Genomic DNA, 22,214 nt, shown 5'->3' on the forward strand with positions numbered 1-22,214 from the left:
TCGATGAATTGCAGTTTGGCTTCATCAGAGAGATCGGAAGGTTGCCCCTTGCTGTAAACCCATGATTAACGAAGTCATAACATTTTAAATGTACCACTACTCTACAGAATAAACGTACTCCAGTATCTATTTAATCGATTATCTAAAATTCTTTTTAATTACCAACATTCCAGACTGATACATCAAGAAGATTGCACAACAATCGTGTATTCTCAATAAACAAACACATAAATAAAAACAAGATGTGTGTCATTTAAAAAGAAATGGAGCAAAGTCTTACACGACCATCAATAAAGATCCCGCCTCACAGTTTGGCTCAGGAAAAATGACGTGACTTCGGATGGACAGAGTGCAGCACCGCCGAGTTTTTAATTAACTCACGAGCACCGTAGGCCTCGGTCGCCTCCATTAATCACTTATTTTTCATGTCCACAGGACTCACGGGTGCACACGCAGTGCAGCTAAACCTGCGCAGATGCTTCCGGCTGTGTTATTAGCCAAGCGCTCGGTGACCTCTCTGAAGTTCATCTCTTCCTTTAAGATAATTTCCACTCCGAGTCTTTGAGTTACTCGTGCCCCCTAGCACAAACAAAGTCATTAATCCTTCATGATTCGGGCATTAGCGGACTTCACTTGCAGAATGTAATTTAGCTTTTTTATAAAGTAGTCTAAATTTTTTTGTGGACTTCATGCAAAGTTTTTATTAAGTTTCTTCTCATGTAACCTCAAATGATTACCAAAATAAAAGTTCCAGAAAAATTAGGCAGTGGCTGCCAACATCAAACTTAGCTATCCTGATGTGCCAAAAAAATTTATTTTCTCCCCAAGCATCACAAAGCACCATTTACAGGCAAATCTAATTCATGAAGGCACAATCAAAACTTTATGAAGCATCGATTGCTATGCAAAATTCAGCAACAGTGACTGGCCCTTTCTACACAGCCCTTATCCACTCGGGACAGACAGACAGCTAAGATCCAAAGGCTTAAATGAGAGAAAAAACCAGGGAGACAGTAAGTAAAATGAGGAAGGGATAAAAAAAGAAAAAATCTCTTTCGTCACCACAGAACTGTTCTCACGAAGATAAGCATAAGGCCACCAGGTGAACCATCACCTAGGCGACAACCAAGAGCTGAGGGAAAAGATGGAGAGTAAAATAAGTAAATGAGCACAAGCGGGCATGAGGGAAGGGCCATTGGCAATGCTCGAAATCCATGTATAGCAATATCTCTTATTTTTTTGTACTGAGACTGCAGTAGAGAGATTGTATACAAATCAAAAGCAGCGCAGAACAAAGGCAGGGTTCCTTGGCTGAGTAACCAAAAAGGAACAGAGCCCAGCGCATTTCATGTCTTTCATGGTGTTTTCACAGGCTTCTTGACAAGCCTTCGATCAGGCAAGGGCAGGAGACAGACACACTCACACCTTGAGCGGGGTTCAAAAGCCCGCGGAGCTTGAAAAACCTCCAGATGTATGGAGGAAGTTGAATTGAGACCCTCATGGTGGCTTTCAGTCTCCGCTGTGACTTCTTTTACTAAAAAGTGTTTGGGCAAGATAGAGGTGGTTCAAACACACTTGCTTCGGGTGACTGCTTACTGGTCCAGGTCTCTGATATTCTTGTCTAGGATATTTTTTGCCCATCTGAAACGTCTTCAACAAGCCTCACTATTGGACACTCTCAGAAAAATGGCACAAAAGCGATTGAAAATAGTACAAATGGTGTGATTGTCATAAATATGCACTTTTTAACCACAACTTTTCGTCTATCTCCGGTCCTGTGACGCGCAAGCGTGACCTCACGCAATACGTCATCACGTCAAGATGTCACGGATAAGGTATGCGAAACTACGCCCCAGTGTTTACAAGTGTGGAGAAAGAGGACCGCTCCGACATTGTTGTATGTAAAATTACACGAATTAATGTCTTTGTGATAGTTTATTGTTTAAAATGAACTGCAAATGTGCGTTTCATATATGTAACACGTGACATGGCTCATCACACAGCCGGAGGAAGAAGAGAAGTTGTGGTTTAAAAGTGCATATTTTTTATTTTTCTTTTCAAAAATTACAATCATTTCGCTAGATAAGACCCTTATGCCTCGTTGGGGATCGTTTAGAGTCCTTTGAAACTGCGATTTTAAACTGCATTAAAACGAATAAATATTGGGGTCCATTAAAGTCCATTAAATGAGAAAAATCCTGAAATGTTCTCATCAAAAAACATAATTTTCGTTTACAAAGACGTGAAACTCACCGAGTGGTCAGGGGTGTTCACTGGTATGCTCATACAAAAATCGCTGCAAAATATGCATTCCAACAGGTTTTATTGTAGTTTTTGCCAACTCATTGACTTGTATTAGATGTGCTGTGAGGTACGGTATTACTCCGCGCCGGGAACTTGGTTTCTATTCTTGCAATTGGCAAAGGCGGATTAGCGCCACCAACTGGGCTGGAGTGTCTATTATTCAAGCTCTCAGCGGAAGAATGTACGGTGTGAGGCGTTTGGAAAAATAGGTCCATAAGTTTACAATGAATGCTAAAACATATCAGTGAACACCACTGACCACTCGGTGAGTTTCACGTCTTTGTAAACGAAAGTTTAATGCATTTTAGAAAGGATTGTTCCAGTGCACCTATAAACCCATTATAGAGGTGGGAGGTGAAACACAAACACCTGAAAATTCTCGGGGCAGCCGCATATGTCGAAATTTCAGTCACAACCGTTCTATTTCACCATAAACAATCTGAAAACAGGGCTTTAAGTGTAAAATACCGAACTTGTCTTTTAACCCTTCACATTGCTGTTTTAATATGTGTAAAAAAAGAGTTTTTAGCTAATTAAAAAACGGTTTAATTGCTTCTGGTAGGCTTGTTTGTCTTGGATCACTATCTGCTTGACTTGGCACAGATTCTGATCTGAATTTCACAGCATTCGCTAACTGAGTGGAACTGTGTCATGAAAAAGTGAGAAAAACACAAAGGTGGTAAAATAAGATTACCACCTCAACTACTCATCCTAAAGCAGAGTTACATTTGCCCAGCCCCCCCCCCCAATATATCTTCTCATCCCCCTTAATAACATCTGTCAATAACACATATTCAACATCAGCACTTCCCACTCCTCTCATTACAACATCAATCACTTACTATGACAGCATCCTCTTATGTCATCCATCACTTTGCTTCCAAACTGTCTGGCATTGCAGACTACGGTTTTGGTAAGCATTTAATTTTTTGTTTTTCACAGAGAATCACCGTTGGACGTGTTTTCACATTCATGTGTTCCCTTTAGTCCAGAACATTTCCTAGATGAAACGCAAGAAAGCAAACAAACAGCTGGACTATGGTCTTCATTAAGGAGGTGATGATGTATACTCCTGCAGATGTACACTCATAACAGAGGAATCTATGCACAAAGCTATTAGAAAATCTCCTTGTACTCTCCCGCCCAATAGCACTCATAACAACTTTTACATGCAAAACAGTACATTGTGCTTGCCACAGTGCCAAGTTGGTTGAATAAGTGCTTGCCAGTGTGTTGCTACAGTATATGGTTACTAGTGGATTTGGGGTGTTTCCAAAAGCTTGTTGGCTCACCCATATCAAAAAATAATCTTGTTTTTACGGTAAATAGTAGCCCATGCTTCAGTGTAATGCAGGGTTTACACCAGACGCAGTAGAGGCGCCAAGCGCAAGTGATTTACATGTGAAGTCAATGCAAAGATGTGATTAAGCATCCTGCGGCGCAGATGGCGCGTTCCGCGTGAATTGAGCATTGCTGCAGGAAAAACGCGAGTTGAAAAATCTGAACTTCGGCGGATTTCCGCGTCGCGTTAACCAATCAGGACCTTGCTGTAGTAGTGACGCGATTACAGGAAGCAAGCGGAGTCTCGGCGGAGTCGCAGAAGCCCCTCCCATGACGTGAATTTCCGTGTGATTGTCTCGAATGACTAGAATTTCAAGCGCGGCTTTCACATGCGAATGAAGCGAGTAAACTCAAATGTTCAAGCGTGTGAGAGAAGGCTTTAAAGCCTTTCTAACCCACTGGATTTGCATGGATTGCTTTGTATGTTTGATGGATGCTTTTGGAGCATTTAAAAAACTCGATAATCTCAGAAAAAGGTACAAAAGCTGTCACTGGGGTCATACCATTTCAAAAGGTATACTTGTGTACCTAAAGGGTTTATATAAGTTCCTTAAAGGTACATATTGGTTTCTTAGAGAAAATCGGTGTTGTGTTTGTAGCAGAAAATTTGTCTACAACATAATGGACAGTGGTGCAACTGAATCGCTCGCATCAGCCTAACGTCTTCCCAGAGTTACAAAGCACAAGCACCCACTTTCAGGGACACTGTGTCTTGCTTTTTTGTATCAAGACTGGCCTTCTCTGGACTCTGCCACTATCTACTGTTTGTACAAGATAAGCATTTGCTTTTCTTATAGGATCGAGCGTATCCCAACGTGCGTGCCATAGACGATCGCTCGGCTCAGCTGGGAAGGAAGCGGCATGGGTAGGTGGGCGGGTCAGCAGGGCAACTACCGCATCCGGACCGTACTGTGATGTCCTCCCCGACAAAAGGAGAGCTGGGCCATACTATCAAAATTTACACACAGACACTCATTCTTTCTGTCTCCATTCCCTTCTGGCCTGTAACCAAAACTGTAATCACATTTCCTGCTTGCAGAATCTTTGGCAGATGACGGCTGCTGGAGACTACACAAGCGTCTGAGAGTAAAAGTGTTTCTTTTACTGCAAATACTGAATTTGCTGACTGTGAACTCGCAATATGACCTGAATAGATTTTCAGTGAATAGAAATTTTTATTCTTCGACAGCAATGGATGAAGACATTCTGTCATACTGTATGATCTGTCATTGAACCTATAGTACCTTATGAATCAATACAGTGCTATCTCATGCCAGCATAACCAAAAGATTAAATGTAGAAATAAATTTCACGCATACCTTACTTTGGTCTGTCATTAAATAAGTGCATTCTTGCATTAAAGGGATAGTTCACCAAGAAATGAAAGTGAATTCATTAATGACGTTCCCTCATGTCGTTCCAAACTCCTAAGACCTCCGTTCATCTTCGGAACACGGTTTGGGATGTTTTGTATTTGGTCCGAGAGCTTTCTAACCCTCCATTAAAAATCTAGTAATGGTATACTGTTCATGTGCAGAAAGGTAATAAAAACATCATCAAAGTAGTCCATGTGACATCAGTGGGTCAGTTAGAATATGTGTGAAGCATCGAAAATAAGTTTTGGTCCAAAAATAACGACTTTATTCAGTATTGTCTTCTCTTCCGTGTCTGTTGTGAAGGACATGCGCGAGACTAAAGTCACGTGACTGTAGTGACGCGGATGACGTGTTATCCTTAGACATGTTTGCAAAGTGTGTTTTTTTTTTCAAACTTACAGCGTGCGTCTCCCTCAGACTCTAAACGAAGCTCGGGCGCACAAAAAAAGCTGGGGCGCACCAGATAACACGTCAGCCACGTCACTGCAGTCACGTGACTTTAGTCTCGCGCATGCGCTTCACAACAGACACGGATGAGAAGACAATGCTGAATAAAATCGTAATTTTTGTTATTTTTGGACCAAAATGTATTTTCGATGCTTCAACACATTCTAACTGACCCACTGATGCCACATGGACTACTTTGATGATGTTTTTATTGCCTTTCTGGTGATAGACAGTAAACTGTGCATAGATTTTCAATGAAGGGTCAGCAAGCTTTCGGAATAAATCTAAAACATCTTAAGATGAACGGAGGTCTTACAAGTTTGGAACGTCATAAGAGTGAGATTATAGACATTATTTTCTGGTCTAGTTAACCTAAACAGTGAAATGATGGCTATTGCTTGCTGGGTACAGTGTACCCGGTGTATTTCTGATACACGCTCTAAGCGAGAGACAACAGACAAGGCAAGCTTGACCAATCAGAGCGCTTAGTTTCATAGAGTCCAGAAGTAACAGAGCTTTTAAGACAGACTGAGAAGGAAAGCAGAACAATGATGTTAAAAAATGTTTAAAAAAATGTTTAAAAAAATTGACAATCAACCATGAAAACCTACTCTAGTACACTAAAAAAAACTATATCAAGACAACAAAAACTCTTTAAAATAACATGCTGATATGACTTTTTGATCATTACATCATTCCTCTCTACCATTCTTTATACATCACGTCTGCACTTACAAAAAAAGGTACAAAAGTAAAAATTTCATCGCTCTTCGTTCACTGAGTAGAAACGTGGTTAAATGATGATCTTTCAAACATCACTGAGAACAAGATCAGCAACCCCAGAAGAGAAAAGTTACTAATGAGAGAAAAAGTCAAAAAGGCCACTATTATTACGGAGGATATCAGACTTTTAGTCTCTCTCAACCATTAAACTGCATTCGGTGAAAGGGTCCGCAGTTATCAAATTGGTCCCATAATCACCCCTGTAATAGCTTATGGAATAAAGTGCACTAGAAAAGTCACTCAGTGCGACTCACGTGTGCTGAACCCTAAAATATCCCCGGCTAATTATGTTATGCCCGTGGTAATTGTCAAAAATTAGAAAGTTGTATTTTTTAGCAAGTCACTTTAAAGGGACATTACACTTAAGACTTTTTTAAGATGTCAAATAAATCTTTGGTGTCCCCAGAGTATATATGTGAAGATTTAGTTCAAAATACCATATAGATAATTTATTATAGCATGTTAAAATTGCCACTTTGTAGGTGTGAGCAAAAATGTGCCATTTTTGGGAGTGTCCTTAAAATGCAAATGAGTTTATCTCTGCAGTAAATGGCAGTGGCGTGGTTGGATAGTGCAGATTAAGGGGCGGTATTATCCCCTTCTGAAATCATAAGGGGAACCAAATTTCAATTACCTATTTTTTTACATGCTTGCAGAGAATGGTTAATCAAAACTAAGTTACTGGGTTGATCTTTTTCACATGTTCCAAGTTGATAGAAGCACGGGGGACCCAATTATAGCACTTAAACATGAAAAAAGTCAGATTTTCATTAGATGTCATCTTTAAAGTGTCATATTTTAGTTTATTTTCCCCTAAGGTCTATTTACAAGGTTAATCATCATTTTGTATTTATTACCTTTATTTTAAATAGACCTTAAGGGAAGAAAATATGATATGACTTTTTAATATGCTTAAAATGTCTTTTTTGTTGATTATGAATTATAGTAGCATTCAGTATTTTTCATTACCTTACTGGAAACCAGCAGGCCAAATTGCAGAACACAGAATAAGTGTTTATGCTGGAGTGGGGTGGTCAGTTCCCTCTTATGGGTCATATGTTTTACACCACCTTATAACTTAAAAGACCAAGGGCAATTCAATTTCTCATTACATCCTTTAATAAATTATCACAAGAGCAAAACGGTTCGATCAACAAATCTATTAAAATATCATTTTAAACATGGTGCTTCTAACCGAAATCGTTCAGCCAAAAACTATTTAACTATTTGAATTACCTCGAAACTCATATATACTGTATAAATTCAAGACACACATACATACACAGAGACACTGCATCACTGCCAAGATGATAGTAAGACAGGAGTGACTTTTCTAATTATAAGACATATCGCTACAGTAACACACACTTCACCTGATCCATAAATGTCACGTGTGCAATTACTGAAGCTGTTGAAAAGTGATGACACCGATCGGCTCATGGCAACAGCTTTCACTACTATACCAGTCCATGAGGTGTAAATTTGCAAGGTAAAAATAAAAACCCAGGCTTAATTTCATGTGGTTAAGAGCCCCCAGAATAATGAGGCTCATATGCTACGATTCATGGATTATATGATACAATACAACGCTAATGAAATCTATATATCATTGTTATGTTGCTTGCCAGTTTCTTTTAAATAGCCTTCAATGCGGAAACACATGTATTTTGTAATTAAAGCATTTAAATGAGCAACGCTAACCAGACATAACTTGACCCAATGGTACAAAGAATGTATGTGCGGGTGATGCAGCTTGTGAATCAATCTGTGGTTCGCCACCATAACAAGTCTGCATTTACAATACAGTATGTGGATCAGATTGTGTGTGTGTGTGTGTGTGTGTGTGTGTGTGTGTGTGTGTGTGTGTGTGTGTGTGTGTGTGTGTGTGTGTAAGCAGATTGACAACTGATTAGATGATGAAGCTCAAGACTGTACAGGGATCAGCTCAGACAGGATGGGTAAATAGAAGCACTAATAGAGTAGTGAAGTCCAGAGCTGGACCCAAATAAACCCATCCAACATGACTGTTCAATAGGATTATGAGGTTTTTATTAACTTACGATTTTATATAAACTCTGATGCATAATAGTACATATGAAACAATGGATCAAATGCAGATGGAAGCACTTTAGGGTCATTTCTCAAGTGTATATGCACTGCTTGCTCCCAGTTAGCGTGGCCAAATATTTACATATTGATATGACTGATATCTCATGTTAGCTCATTGTCCTAAACTTAAAGATACAAAAGTAAATGATTTATAATCGTTTAGTAAAAAATATGTTTTTTACTCTTTCAAGAGCACACCTACAGTATATAGGTGTATAGTATAATGTATAGTATACCTCCAGTATACAGTATATTTTTTTCATTTGCATCATGGGTGATTCTCACGATATCCAGACTTAGAAGGTGTCCAGCATCAGATTTTTTAAAAAAGTCCTTGAAGCCAAATTATTTTTTTTTGCACATGTAAGATTAAGGTTTGAACTTACTATAACCATTATTTTTAGAGGATTTAAAAAAATATTTTTCTATAGAATTATTTAAATTTTTTAGATTATCATTATAAAATTTATCATTACCGCAACATGATATTACATTAAATATATGCATTTAGAAACTCATGTTTCGGTAATGAGAACTAAAAAGTTGTAAGTTGTCTAGGTACTATGACAAACAAAATTCTACTTTTATCTGGAGAGAAAAATAAGAACTGCTTACCTGGTAGTCATCTTGAGTATCACAGTCAATTATGTCCCTTCCAACTATTTTTTTTTTTTGAAAATGTTAGTTCCTTGAGGCCTTAAACAATGATTAAAAATTGTTGCGGAGGATGAGAAAATTTTTCTTGGACACATTTATATACCTTATTATTGTCTCGACACTCTATATTTACCAATGATCACCAAATACCACATGTTTCTTTACTGTAAATGTTTACAGTATAACATACACTGAAGCTTTTTATTTTTTAGATTTTTTAATTATAAATATTTTCATGTCAAAGAACCCAAATGCAGTCATGGACACATTGCGGTAATGAAACTTTTCCCCTTAAATGTAGAAAAAACAACAAAATTTGTTTGTATGATGTCATTTGAAAATTGAAATCATGTGCAAAATAGTACGTGAAGAGATGTTTGTAACTGTATGCTTCTTATTTTGATACTCTTAGGTGCCAGTCACACCAAAAGCGTTTATGGCAGTTGCAGGCGCCTTATTTGAATGATATTCTATGGGCAGGGTGCGTTTGCGCGATGTTTATGCGCGCTGAGCGCCTTGCGTTTTTTTGCCGCCAGCCGCAGCACGTGCTTTTGAAGGAGCGCTGAGGGCGGAGAAGCGCCCGACGTCATTCGAGTCTTTCCATTGTCCACTCGAATGAGGGGAGATGCGGGCCTTACGTTGTGGTGAGGGAAGTTTACAGTTGCTTTGAAGAACCGGACTCCACTCGCTCACTCTCTCCTGCGTGTTTGTGCACCTCTCATCCTCAAACAAGGTCAGAGCAAGCGCCCTCTTTTTAAAGTTTCTGCTAATATGACAGTTAACAGCAGAGTGCTCACGCTTCAATATTTGATTGACAAGACAGCTGACTCGGTGGTTGTTTAGTAATATAAAAAGGCGCGTCGGTGTCGCACTGTTCTTTTTTAAAAAAGGCAGTGCGTCGCGCCTTGCGATTGCAAGCGTTTAAAGCGCTTTTGGTGTGACTGGCTCCTTACTTTGCATTTACTTTTTTTATCAAAATGTTTCATGACACCTCATAAGTCTAATTTCGCTGTACCAAAAATGTGGATTTTGAATGTGTTTAATTGTCATATTTGTCCTGAAATATTTATATATTCCATATATTTTAAAAGGTTCTGTTTCTATGTGGTCTGCATTATTATGTATTTACTTTAAAGCGGCATTGCAACCACAAACTTGTGAGGTGATATCATGTGAAAGTCACCAAAAAAGGTAGTTGAGCATTTTTGATGGGCGGTTCGGGAAGGATGAGATTAAATGACACACAGTCTAGGTCTTTCTCATTAGCTACAGAATGTGTCCTAGCAGAGAAACCGCTGACCACGGTGGGCTTTTACAAATGCTGACATGTACCCCCGTGACCGACCTTATGGTTCAGTGAGTGCTTGCATGTGCCAGACACCTCTGCCTTTGACCAATGTGCCTGCTGATCCCCTAAAGAAAGAAAGCTGAAAACTGCAAAGTAATGAAAGTCATTCATTACGCTAGCCCTACTTCCTCTAAGCGTTTTAAACCAAACCATCTATTAGTTTTTTTTTGCTCTTATCACATGCAAATGATTGTGTTTAAAACACAATGCAGCTTTAATTTAGAGGTCAAGATCACTTCTCTTTCTCAAATCAATTATAGCAATTTTTGTGTAATTTGCATGTTAGTGTTAACCTTTTCAACTCATCAGCACTTGTTTGTTTAGCCCAGGTAATAAAATAGCAGCAGGTGCAGTAAAAACCAAATAAGCCTCTGAACCTTACAGTGCGTTACATTTGATTCGATTGACAACATTTGGACATTTTGGAGAGACACAGTGGTGTTGACATCCTTAATGCTGGATTCACATCAAACGCGGTAGAGGCGGCAAAAACGCGCTATTCGCACGTAGTTAGACGCTTAAACATTTGAAGTTTCCTCGCTTCATTCGTGCGTGAAAGACGCGTGAAATTCTAGTTATTCAATACATTCACGCGGAAATTCGCGTCATAGGAGTAGCTTCTGCAACCCGTAATCACGTCACTACTAGGGCAAGCTCCTGATTGGTTAATGCGGAGCGATTTTCAGCCAAAATTCAGATTTTTTAACTTGCGCATTTCCTGCAGCAACGCTCAATTTGCGAATTATTCAAATTAAGATGCGAATAAGGCAGATTCAGCGTCTACCGCGCCGTGCTAAACGCCTCATTCGCGCCGCAAGATTGCATTGACTTTACCTTCACTCACACTTAACGCCTCTAACACGGCTGGTGTGAACGCAGAATAAGAAAAGTCATTCCCAAAATCCAAGTACAGTTAATACCCAGACAGCAGACGACCGCACCGGATCTGCACCGGATCCGCTGACTTCGGCCCTGATTCAGTGCAGAGTCGTCTGTTGTCTGGGTTTACATTTTCTGCTAATAAATTATACAAATTTATAGTAAATGTTCATTACAGTTAACATAAGCAATTTTATATAGTTAAACACAAATATTTCTTGTAGTACCTCAATATGAAGTATAATTATAAAAATAAGTTATATAGTTTCAGATGAAGCATTAAAACGCAGGGCATGATAACATGCCAAAAGTATGTCTACAGAGATGTTGAGCGCTCAGTTCCTTCAGCTACCCTGTCATTGTGCGTCTTTTGTCGAGGCATAATTGAAGTGTAATTGAAAATCAACGCTTTGGCGTATCCGCACTCGGTCATACTGACACAGCTTTGATGATGTCATTTTCTTCACAATGCCTTTCTTGAAGTATAAGTGAGTAATCCTCCCAATCATCTTGGTCCCTTATGTTCACAGGCACTAAGAGGCTTATGATGTCATTATAAAGACAACTTTCAAAACGTCCTTATGATCGCTGTTTCTCAGTGAATATGAAATCCAATGATAGACTTTGGTTAAACTCTGAACGACGACACATACCTACAGTTGAGCTAAAAGACTGAACCCCCTATGAGACGTTTCTACTATTGAATGCTGGTTTATTAGCAAAGACACACACACGTCAAATCAATATCACTACACACGGGTGCTGAAGTGAGCTTATCTTCACATCTGCTGTATGAAACCACATTTATGAAACTGTGTTCACATTTTTCCACTTGTTTGTGGCCAAATCATCTACCTGCACAAGCTTTGCTGTATATGTACTGTGAAAGACGTGTGGAGAACTTCTGCCAAAGCCGACTAGACAGTCATGCTTTCAGGCGAACCAATTCACCACTGTACATTGTTGCGCTGGAGCACCTGACTGGCAACCTATTGTCCAGTGTATTTAAATAATACCACGTTGCCTTCAGAACCAAAAGAGCTGAAGTCTCGGTTTAAAATTATGGCAAAGAATAGAAAAGCACTGGTAGAAATAGTGTGAAACAGCTTTGACTTAATATTCTCTCTGTAGGTTACCAAAGTCTACGTTTAGAGAAAAGAAAACTGACGCAGTTTGCCAGAGCACACAGAGCAGATCTGACTGAAATAGCAGATGTTCAACAAGAAAGAGGCCAAGTGCACAAATGTGTGTAACACACAAAAGTGAACAAGTGGTTAAAGATGCTTCTCGGGAACAACTGACCACAGGGTTCCCACACCATAGTTAACTTCAAATTCAAGGACCTTTCAAGGACTTTCCATGTCCAATACCCAAAAATTCAAAGACTAAATGTTGGGACACATTTCAAGTGAGAGCAAGGTTACATCGTGTTAACTTTTAAGATACATTGTTACAGTTCCCTTTCGATGGAACTCGCGCTGCGTCACTGCGGCGACACTTTGGGGATGCTTCCAGGGGTAAGTGCGTCTGAATGTGTATATCAAATTCAACCAATGGTGAGGCTTAACGACAAAGACATGGTGACGCGGGAGCCAGAAAGTATATCGCTATCTGAAATATTGACGGCGTTCCACGGAAGCAGGAAGTATGGCAAGCGATACGCAGCATCTCGTTCCCTTCTCAGGGAACAACAGTTACATACGTAATCCGAGACGTTTTCATGTGTCGAACACAACTATGCAAAAAAGCATTTTGGTATGAATCAACATTCGCATACAGAAGATAAAAGCATTTAAAGCAAACAGTTTAGCACGTGTGCTTAAAAAGTCTAGAATTGTATGATATTATCCTAAACTACACAGCGAATTATATGGATTTTTTTTCCAGAAAACTTCTTGCATAAAATAAATTCAAGCACTTTACATTACCTGTATCTATGTATGTATATTTTCAAAAACTTAAAAGGGCCTTGAATTTTCCCCCCAGATTCATAAACTTTCAAGGATTTCAAGGACCCATGGGAACCCTGTGACTATTACCATCAAGTGTAATAAACTGCGTTAGCAGTGCAACAAGTTGTGGGTTCGATTCCCAGGGAACACGCATGACAAAATACTGTATATACTTTAAATGCAATGTACTTTTGAAAATGCATGTGACAATAATGATTGCTGCTACATAACTTTTATAAAACTCCTTCGAACTGCCACTGGTCAGATAAACAACCTGATCTCATGGGAATTCTTACGTATTTTACATATTGACTAATTCATATGAATTCGTACAATGTGAATTATACAAAAATGTATGATTATTAGAAAAAAATATCATTCCAAAACCCCATCCCTAAACGAAACATCATGGTACAAAAGCAAATCATTCAAAAAATGTATACATTTGGTTGTCCAAATTCATCTGTATTAGGCACTTCATAAAAATACATACTGTACAAATTGCCATAAAATTGTGTTGGATAAACAGACCATCGCTTTTCAAACTCATGCAACTGGTTAGGCCGATGTTGTTGTTGGCACAAAACAACAACTTTAACACTTAACCTTTAAAACACACAATTTCACTTTTTGTCGCTAGCCTGGAACGCAGTGAGGGAAAGACATTTTAGTTAAGAAATGTAAATGCACTCACAAACAAAGCCTTAGAGCTGAGACCTTTGGGGGAATAGCCACATACAGCACAGATAGTCAGACATGTTATTCAGAGATGACCTTTTACTAAACATCCCCTGCTTTTCCCCAAGCACTGACAGAAGAGAGATAGAGGAAGTTAGATTGAGAGTGGAAAAACGTGCTTTTCTCCATCTATAGCACATCATGTACAAATTGTTTTGAGGTGTAAGGACACTGTTTGGTCACCTATAGGTGAGACAAGACAGGACCGACAGCAAACAAAAACACTTTTAGACTAAATTGTAATTCTTTATTCAAATGCAAAACATCTCAGAAAAGGCTATAATTTTGTATCTAGCTGACCTAAAAAATAATATAAAACATAACAACACATAATTGACATCCACTTTATCTACCCACAATAACTGTATGTATGATAAAAAATTTCACAATGTTATCTAGGTAGTCCACTTACTGGCAAATGCCTAAATGCAAAGCTACCATAAAAATGTATTTTCTAAAAGTCCCAATTGACTTTTCTTTTGTGTTGTGATGCATTTCTGAGTGAAACGCTAATATTATGTAAGGAAAATAGTGGGTGTGGCTTGTGTTTTCCACTGTGCTTTGAATAAATATAGAAAAGTGGAGGGGCGGAGTTAACAAATGCTCCCGCCCAAGCCGTCTAGCTGACATCATCACAGAATGAGGGCACATAATTTTTTTTAAGAAATAATGACTTACATGGATGAATTGTGTAATATAAACAAGGCAATATTACATAAAAAATAAGAATTGACGATTCAGATTTCATTGGGACTTTAAAGGAAAACACCACTCTTTTTCAATATTTTACTATGTTCTTACCTCAACTTAGATAAATTAATACATGCCATCTTTTTTCAATGCGTGCACTTTTAATCTTTGTACAGCGCATTGTGAATGTGTTAGCATTTAGCCTAGCCCCATTCATTCATTAGGATCCAAACAGCTATGAATTTAGAAGCCACCAAACACTTCCATGTTTTGCCTATTTAAAGACTGTTACATAAGTAAATATGGTGGCACAAAATAAAATGTGACGAATTTTTAAGCAGCATCCCTTCTGACTAATTCCCCTCTTGCTCAAACTTCGGTCAATATTACTGCACCCGAGGTCAACGTGCTACAATATAGTTCTCATTTTTAAGTTTTGTTTTGTGCCACCATAGTTACTCATGTAACTACTTATGTAACAGTTTTTAAATAGGGAAAACATGGAAGGGTTTGGTGGCTTCTAAATTCATCCCTGTTTGGATCCTAAGGAATGAATGGGGCTAGGCTAAATGCTAACACATTCACGACGCACTGTACAAAGATTAAGTCCACGCATTGAATAAAGATAGGTATGTATTAATTCGTCTAAGTTGAGGTGCGAACATAGTAAAATATTGATATATGTTTTCCTTTAATATATGTTATCTTTGCTAAGGGTTATTTCTAAGTTACCAACATTAAAAAAAATCGCCTGTCAAATATTAGCAATGTCTTCTTAAAAAAAATAGAGACTCAGTCAGAATATTTCCAACCTACTAAATAGGAAAGAGAAAGTTATGACGTGCTGAATGTTAAGTTTATGTTTTAACCTGAAACACAGTTATAAGATCATAAAAACATATGAGCTTGTTTATAAAGCTTGATATGTACAAGCATAATATGTAAATATCTGTTTGTATTGTATGAGTGTTTGTATAAGAACATTATAGGGCAGAGTGTCAGACAGCCGTGAAAAAGACTCAGAGGTTGACTGGATTTACTACCGTAAGTCTTGAGAGCAACAGACATGGGATTATAACTATGCTAACACACATTATACACACCACTGTTTACATAACTCTCTGTGTGTCACTAAAGAAAACATGCAAAAACAGTTTTCAGCCACGAGACTGAAATTAGACACAAATTTTGCAATTAGACACAAAGAACGTGTTAGTGTTTTTAGCATCGAGACGAAAATTAGTATGTCTCATTTACATGTTTTATGCTTTGTGAGAAACCGCACGAGCATGGTGGGTATTTCCACCAAGTTACAAATTCCAGCTTATCATTTTTTTATGCTTCGTAAGAAACTTCACAAGCATGCTATGTTTTTCCACTAGGATACAATCTCCAGCTTAATTCATAACCTACATAAAGTCACAGAAACTGCCTGGGTTTTACACTACCATAATCTGTAAAGTAAACCTTATTTTTTCTTTGTGGGAATGGGCCTATGTGAGTACGTTCCTGACAGAGGCGCCCAGTAAGGCGAGTCTTTAAATCAACTCGACAGTCAAGGCCAGTCTACTGTAATAGCATCTCCAGTCTGTTCAGACATCCAAACTGTCAGGTTGATGAGTCATTTCTATCAGACACAGACTCTCAACATCTCTTAAACCCAACAATATGAAACAGATGGTAGAAATTCACACACACATATATATCCAATGAAATGAAACAATTACAAAAATTATAAATGTATTCCAAATGATTTATTATAACACATGAATACTTGTAATCACAGTTACGGTTTATTGTAATGATTGAATTTATTCAACATACATACAGGGTAAACCTCATCAAACCTGTCAAGAACATTAAAGGGATAGTTCACCCAAAAAATAAACTTCTGTCACCCTTTACTCAACTTCACATTGTTACAAACCTGTATACATTTGTAATTAATCAGGAAACAGAAGCAACATTGAGTACGTTTACATGCACAGCATAAGCGGATAACTATCAAAAATCTGCTTATTATAGAAAACTGTTTTCATGCTTTTACATGCAAATCAATAAGCCGCCTATGCAGACAACTGCGTTTACATGGGACTTGAAGAATTATCAGTTTTCTGGCAGGCAGTGACGTCACCACCTATAGTACACAATAGTCGTTCAAAAAGTCGACGGCATATCTGTCTTAAGCTGTACTGTTGTATCTCTTCTCGTGTCTGCAGAACCTGTAAATGTAACATGAGCTTCTATTTTAACAGTTTCTCTGCCAACTGCTTTAGTCGAGCGGAGACTTTTATGCGTTACTTTGCGCTTACTTCCGTGTGTGACGTTTATCTTTCATACGCGGAGACCATAGACTGTAAAAAAGATGGACGACGCGACGTTGCCTCCCACCATTGTAATGAATTGAAGCCAAAAATGTCCGACCAAGGTCGCCGCCATGTTACGTAAAAACGTCAGTTTGTGGCCAAGGCATGCACAGAAGGAATCGTCCGTGGAGCCAGAGGTGGAGCCGCGGTATCAAACTTCCACCCAAACGATCGCGCGACCAATTCAACCACGCCAATCATAACGACACGCCCCGTTTCTATAGCATTAAATTACTAGCTAAAATGAAACTTACCACAATAATGAACACTTGAACATATATCAGCGTGATAACAACTACTCCAAAGGACCAAAACCATTTTTCGGAAACTTTTATAGGAAGTGTAAATAAGTTTTTTATTTAGAGCAGAGTCCCATTCGTTTGAATGGAGAGGGCGGGGTTTATGACTTGTACTGCAGCCAGACACCAGGGGGCGGTCAAAGAGCCAGAGGCTTCACTTTTCAAGGCTTATGAGGCACACCCGGCGGAGACATGCGCACATGGACAAAACCGTGAGAAAGCCGGTTAAGGTGTTTACATGCCACGCGAAATCGGCTTAATGAGCAAAAAACGACCTGTGCCGATCGGTTTTTGCTTACGCCGTTTATGGGCTTTCCCCGATTAAAGAAAACCGTTTTACGCATTTACATGACCACATGTGTTATCACTTTATTAAGCATAATCGCCGTAAGACTGTGCATGTAAACGCACTCAATGTCTAAATTGTGCTCAACAAGTTTGATTACGAATATCTTTCTGTGTTCAGCAGAACAACAAAATTAATTAATACACGTTTTATAACAACATGAGATTAAAAAGATTAAAAGATTTTCAAGCTCATGGTAGACATTTCAGTCAAGGGATTCCAATCTTTTGATCAGTAGTCAATGGTTCCCATAGCACTTTGCAGTTCGGGCGGCCCGCCTAAGTTGGGAAACCCTACTGCCTTAACTAGGTCTTCCAAAAAAAATTTGACTGCACAAAAGGCCGTCAAGTGCATCTCAGAGAATAGCGCGGACACGCTTCACAACGCGAGTGGGCACGCGCGGCACACGGCTGAAATGACATGGTCCGTCACTGTCTGGAGAATAGCCAGAAGCGTGTATGGAAAATAATCAGTTTTTACAATCTTCGCGCTATCTATCATCGTTCGGCAGACGTTCTACAACATCTGCTTCAGTTTGTGTTTATTAACCCTTTAGTTTCACTTCATCACGCAGCTATTCCTGTTAGAGGTATCTGTTAAAACATTTAATTCATTAATAATCTAGTATGTGTCCGTTTTCTGTCATAGTTTCTTCAAAATTAGGTTTTATTTTTGTGTTTTTTTTTTTATAAAAATATTTTCATTTTCATCATGACACGTATATGCCCCACGTATGCTTTGATTGCCACAGCCCAGGCCCCGCCCCTCCGCCCAACCCTACTACCTTAACTAACATATTTTCTGTGGGAAACCCTGGTAGTATATGTTAAGCTTTAGGCCGTGTCCACCAAATTGTTTTTCCTGAGGCCAGCTGTGGCTTACAGCCATGTTTTGTGTCAATGTCAATTTTTAGCCGTCCGATCACAGTAGATGTAGTGTGAGACAATTGCCAAAACAACCAACAGGTGCATCATAAAATTACCTATAAACAAAACAGAACTATCATAGCAATCAAAGCGCTTAGCTGAAGAAATAATGGCAACATTTTTATAAATGCATTCAAATTGATAACTGTATATATATATACACCTTTACCTGCACAATTTCACGAGTTTCACCATATAAGATTTACATTCATTTGTTTAGCAGACACTTTTATCCAAAGAGACTTGAGAGAACATTTTGTCTAAGGAGCCAACAATAAGCGTAGCCAAGTAAGAATGCTATGCGAGATGAATAACATAGATATAGCATGGTTTTTAATATATAAACAAAGAGGCAGTAAAGAGAGACAGTGATGGTTCATTCCTCTTACTAGTTTCATTTGCTCATGCCAGCCAAAGGAAGAGACAAACAGACAAACAAAGATGTCTGAAGCTGTAATGAGGACCTCTCATAGCTGCAATGGATCTGATACAATTAGACTATGATAGTTACGATTATCATAATTATATAATTGTTATGCACAAAGATTACCTCATACACACATGCATGAAAAATATCTACTGATTCCTAATTAAGACCTACATTTGTCAGTCAACCGTAATGAAACCACAAACATAAGCCACATCGCAAGAAAACAGGTCTGAATAAGCGTTTTTCAATGACATTGTTCACTCATAGCGCATTAAAACGGTTACAGTACATCAATAGCATGTAGCAATATTATGGAGTAAACAAACTATGGCTTATTTCTAGCTGAAGCTCCCAATGGCATTTTAAACAAGATATTTCTTTCTCGCCATGCCACTTTCTTCAGATCTATACAGAGGCCTGAATCTGTAAAAAGGGACTAAAGTGGTGTGGCCAATAAACAGACTTTATTCTTGTAGATTCGAACCTTGTTCGATTTGGAAAGCCTTACTTCAGCATGTTCCTCACCTAAGAGTTACTTTGTCGCTGTGTGTTGCACGTCTCTTTCAATGAGGTCATTAAGAGGCATTCCAAAATCTGGTTGTCCTACTATAAACAAATGAGTAATGCCGCAGTCACACATCTCTGTGAAAATAGGTAATTTCACCTCCTATCTGGGGCAATTAACCTGTGGAGTTCCCCAGGGCTCGATTTTATCTCCAATGCTTTTCTTTCTATACCTATTTCTATTTTTGGAAATATGATTGTTCGTTTCATTGTTATGCAGATGATTTGCAAATCTACCTGTCTGTGACTAAGGGTGCTTTCACACATGCATCTGCTTTCGGTCCGAGTACGGTTCGTTTGGTCAGCGTGAACACAAAAGCCGTACTCTGGTGCGCATTAAACGGCCGCTCCGAGACCACTCTAAACAGGTGGTCTCGGAGCGGTTGTCGCTGAACTCTGGTGAGACCCATCTGTGGTGTGAACGGTGCTCGACCTCAGGCCGAACCAAATACAGGAAGTTCTCCACATGTTTGAGCCACTGGGCTTCCGTAGTGACGTGAGCCGGGTGTTATATTGTGGGTAAACAAAAAACAGGGCAATCTTGGTCCGTTGCAGAGATTTGCTGTTTCCTGGAGGTTTGAGCTGATGATTTCATAAATGCATAGCTGTCCTCCACACACACAAATAGTGACATTTACGGGATTTTTAGCCAAAAAAAAATTCGCTCTTTTTGTCAGGCTGGTTGTCATGGAAACGTGGGGGGTGGTCATGGGGGTAAGCGCTGTAAGAGACCAATGACAGCGCTGAACGTTGTCACATGGTGTACAGTGTGGCGTTTCGAGTACAGTAAAAACAACATATGTGAATGCGAACCACACTAACTGAAAAATGATACAATGTAATTTGGTGCGCTCCGAGATCGCACCACGGTGCGTACCGACATGTGTGAAAACACCCTAAGAAAAACCCATGTGCATTAAACACCCATACACCCAGTCTAAATAAGATCAAATCTCAGCTAATTTCCTTTTTTAAATTCTGATAAAACGGAAATCAGTCTTTGGCCCCCCAAACGCCAGGGCTGATCTCCAACCTATCCCACTACAGCTCCCCAAGTGTCCAACTTTACCTTCGATAAACAAATAAGTTCAGTCAATGGTTCCAGTTTTTTCACCTTCGATCGCTATCCAAAATTAAACCTTTTCTTGCTGAGTGCTCCTTAGAGGCTTCTATCCATGCCTTTATTACATCGCGGCTGGATTACTGCAACTCCCTTTATTAGGCATCTCAAAGTCTCAAATCTCTCGCTTTTAAGTAGTCCAAAATGCTGCTGCAAAATTCTTAAAGGGCTTAAAAATATTTGACCACGTTACACCCCTTCTAAGATCAGAGTTTAAAATCTTGCTACTTGTATATAAAGCCTTAAATATTCTTGTTTCCTCGTACTTGTCAAGCCAATTCCATCTTTATATTCCTAAAAGGGGCCTTCGTTCTAAGGATAAATTCCTCCTTCAGATTCCACAAACTCGATTAAAGACTGGAGGAAATGGCTGGTCCCACCCTCTTAAATAAATTACCTTCTGTCATTATGGCCCAACATTATCAGAATTTAAAAATGGCTTAAAAACTTTTATTTAGTTTTAGCCATATTTTAGTCATTTGAATTAGTTTTTGTCAACTATATGACATTCAATTTTACTCTACAAAATCTACATTAGATTAAGTTGACTAAAATTGAATGGGTTTAAATGTAATTTAGTGTTATTGTGTCTTTGAATGTGCCATGCTGACAAATATGTAACTGTTGTAAATATTATATGTTTGATTGGGGTTGGAGCTAAAATCTGCAGGACGGTAGCCCTCCAGGAACAGGGTTAGGCACCCCTGGTTCACCAGATACTGATCAATGTTTTCCCCAAATCTTTTACTTTCGGGAATTGAAACGATCATGCAGCTTTTACTGTATCCTCCTTGTTTCTCAGTGTGTGTTTTTCATTTTAGCCCACATAAGCAAGTTAAAGCGCTCAGAAAAATGGCCTCTTTCCTGTTTCTTTCACCAAAACTCCCAAAAAACTATTCACAGCTAACAAAGACTCCTGGAAAGCCAAACCACTTAGAGAAACACATAATTAACAAGTGTGAGGAATGTGAGCAAAAGCTAAATGTCGTTAATTGCTATTGAGTTTAAGGAAAGCTAATTGGACAATCACTTAAGGGTCGCCTACAGGAAAGACACACAGTTACTCTTTAAATAAAGCGGTCACAGGCCATCTTTTCCTCTTGAATTCATTAGCGCTATTTAATGCATGCATTTTTTAAAAGAATTTATACAGTGACAAGCATAAAGTGTGTGTGCAGTCCTTGTGGTGGGCTCAGGTGGGCTTTCTCATGCGGTAAATCTATGTGGTTCTCTAAGGCATGAGAAGAAACCTGCTGTTCTCACATGGAAACTAGCTTGACCCGGGTGCCCTCGTGTGACAGTATGACATGCAAATGTATGCATGGTAAGGATGTATGCAGATATGCAAACCCACTCACACCAACCCACTCTTGCATGTACACAGTAGGCTCTCACATACCAACAGCTCTCACATAACACGTAGATAGAAAGCAACATGAGCTCTATTGCATTTTAAAACGTCAGCATTTCCATAACCGAACGTATCATAGCTTCAGAAAGTCTGGTCTCATTAGAAAGGCTTGTTGAAGTATTAGATAG

The 22,214-nt window shown here is 38.9% G+C and overlaps 1 protein-coding gene across 3 annotated transcripts in view; it reads right to left on the reverse strand.

Annotated features, from left to right (window-relative positions):
* Window positions 1–22,214, reverse strand: part of ctnnd2a (catenin (cadherin-associated protein), delta 2a) — a 341,772-nt gene that overhangs the window by 219,061 nt on the left and 100,497 nt on the right. The window lies entirely within an intron of this gene.

Source organism: Misgurnus anguillicaudatus, chromosome 25 (assembly GCF_027580225.2).
Source record: "Misgurnus anguillicaudatus chromosome 25, ASM2758022v2, whole genome shotgun sequence".
Lineage (NCBI taxonomy): Eukaryota > Metazoa > Chordata > Actinopteri > Cypriniformes > Cobitidae > Misgurnus > Misgurnus anguillicaudatus.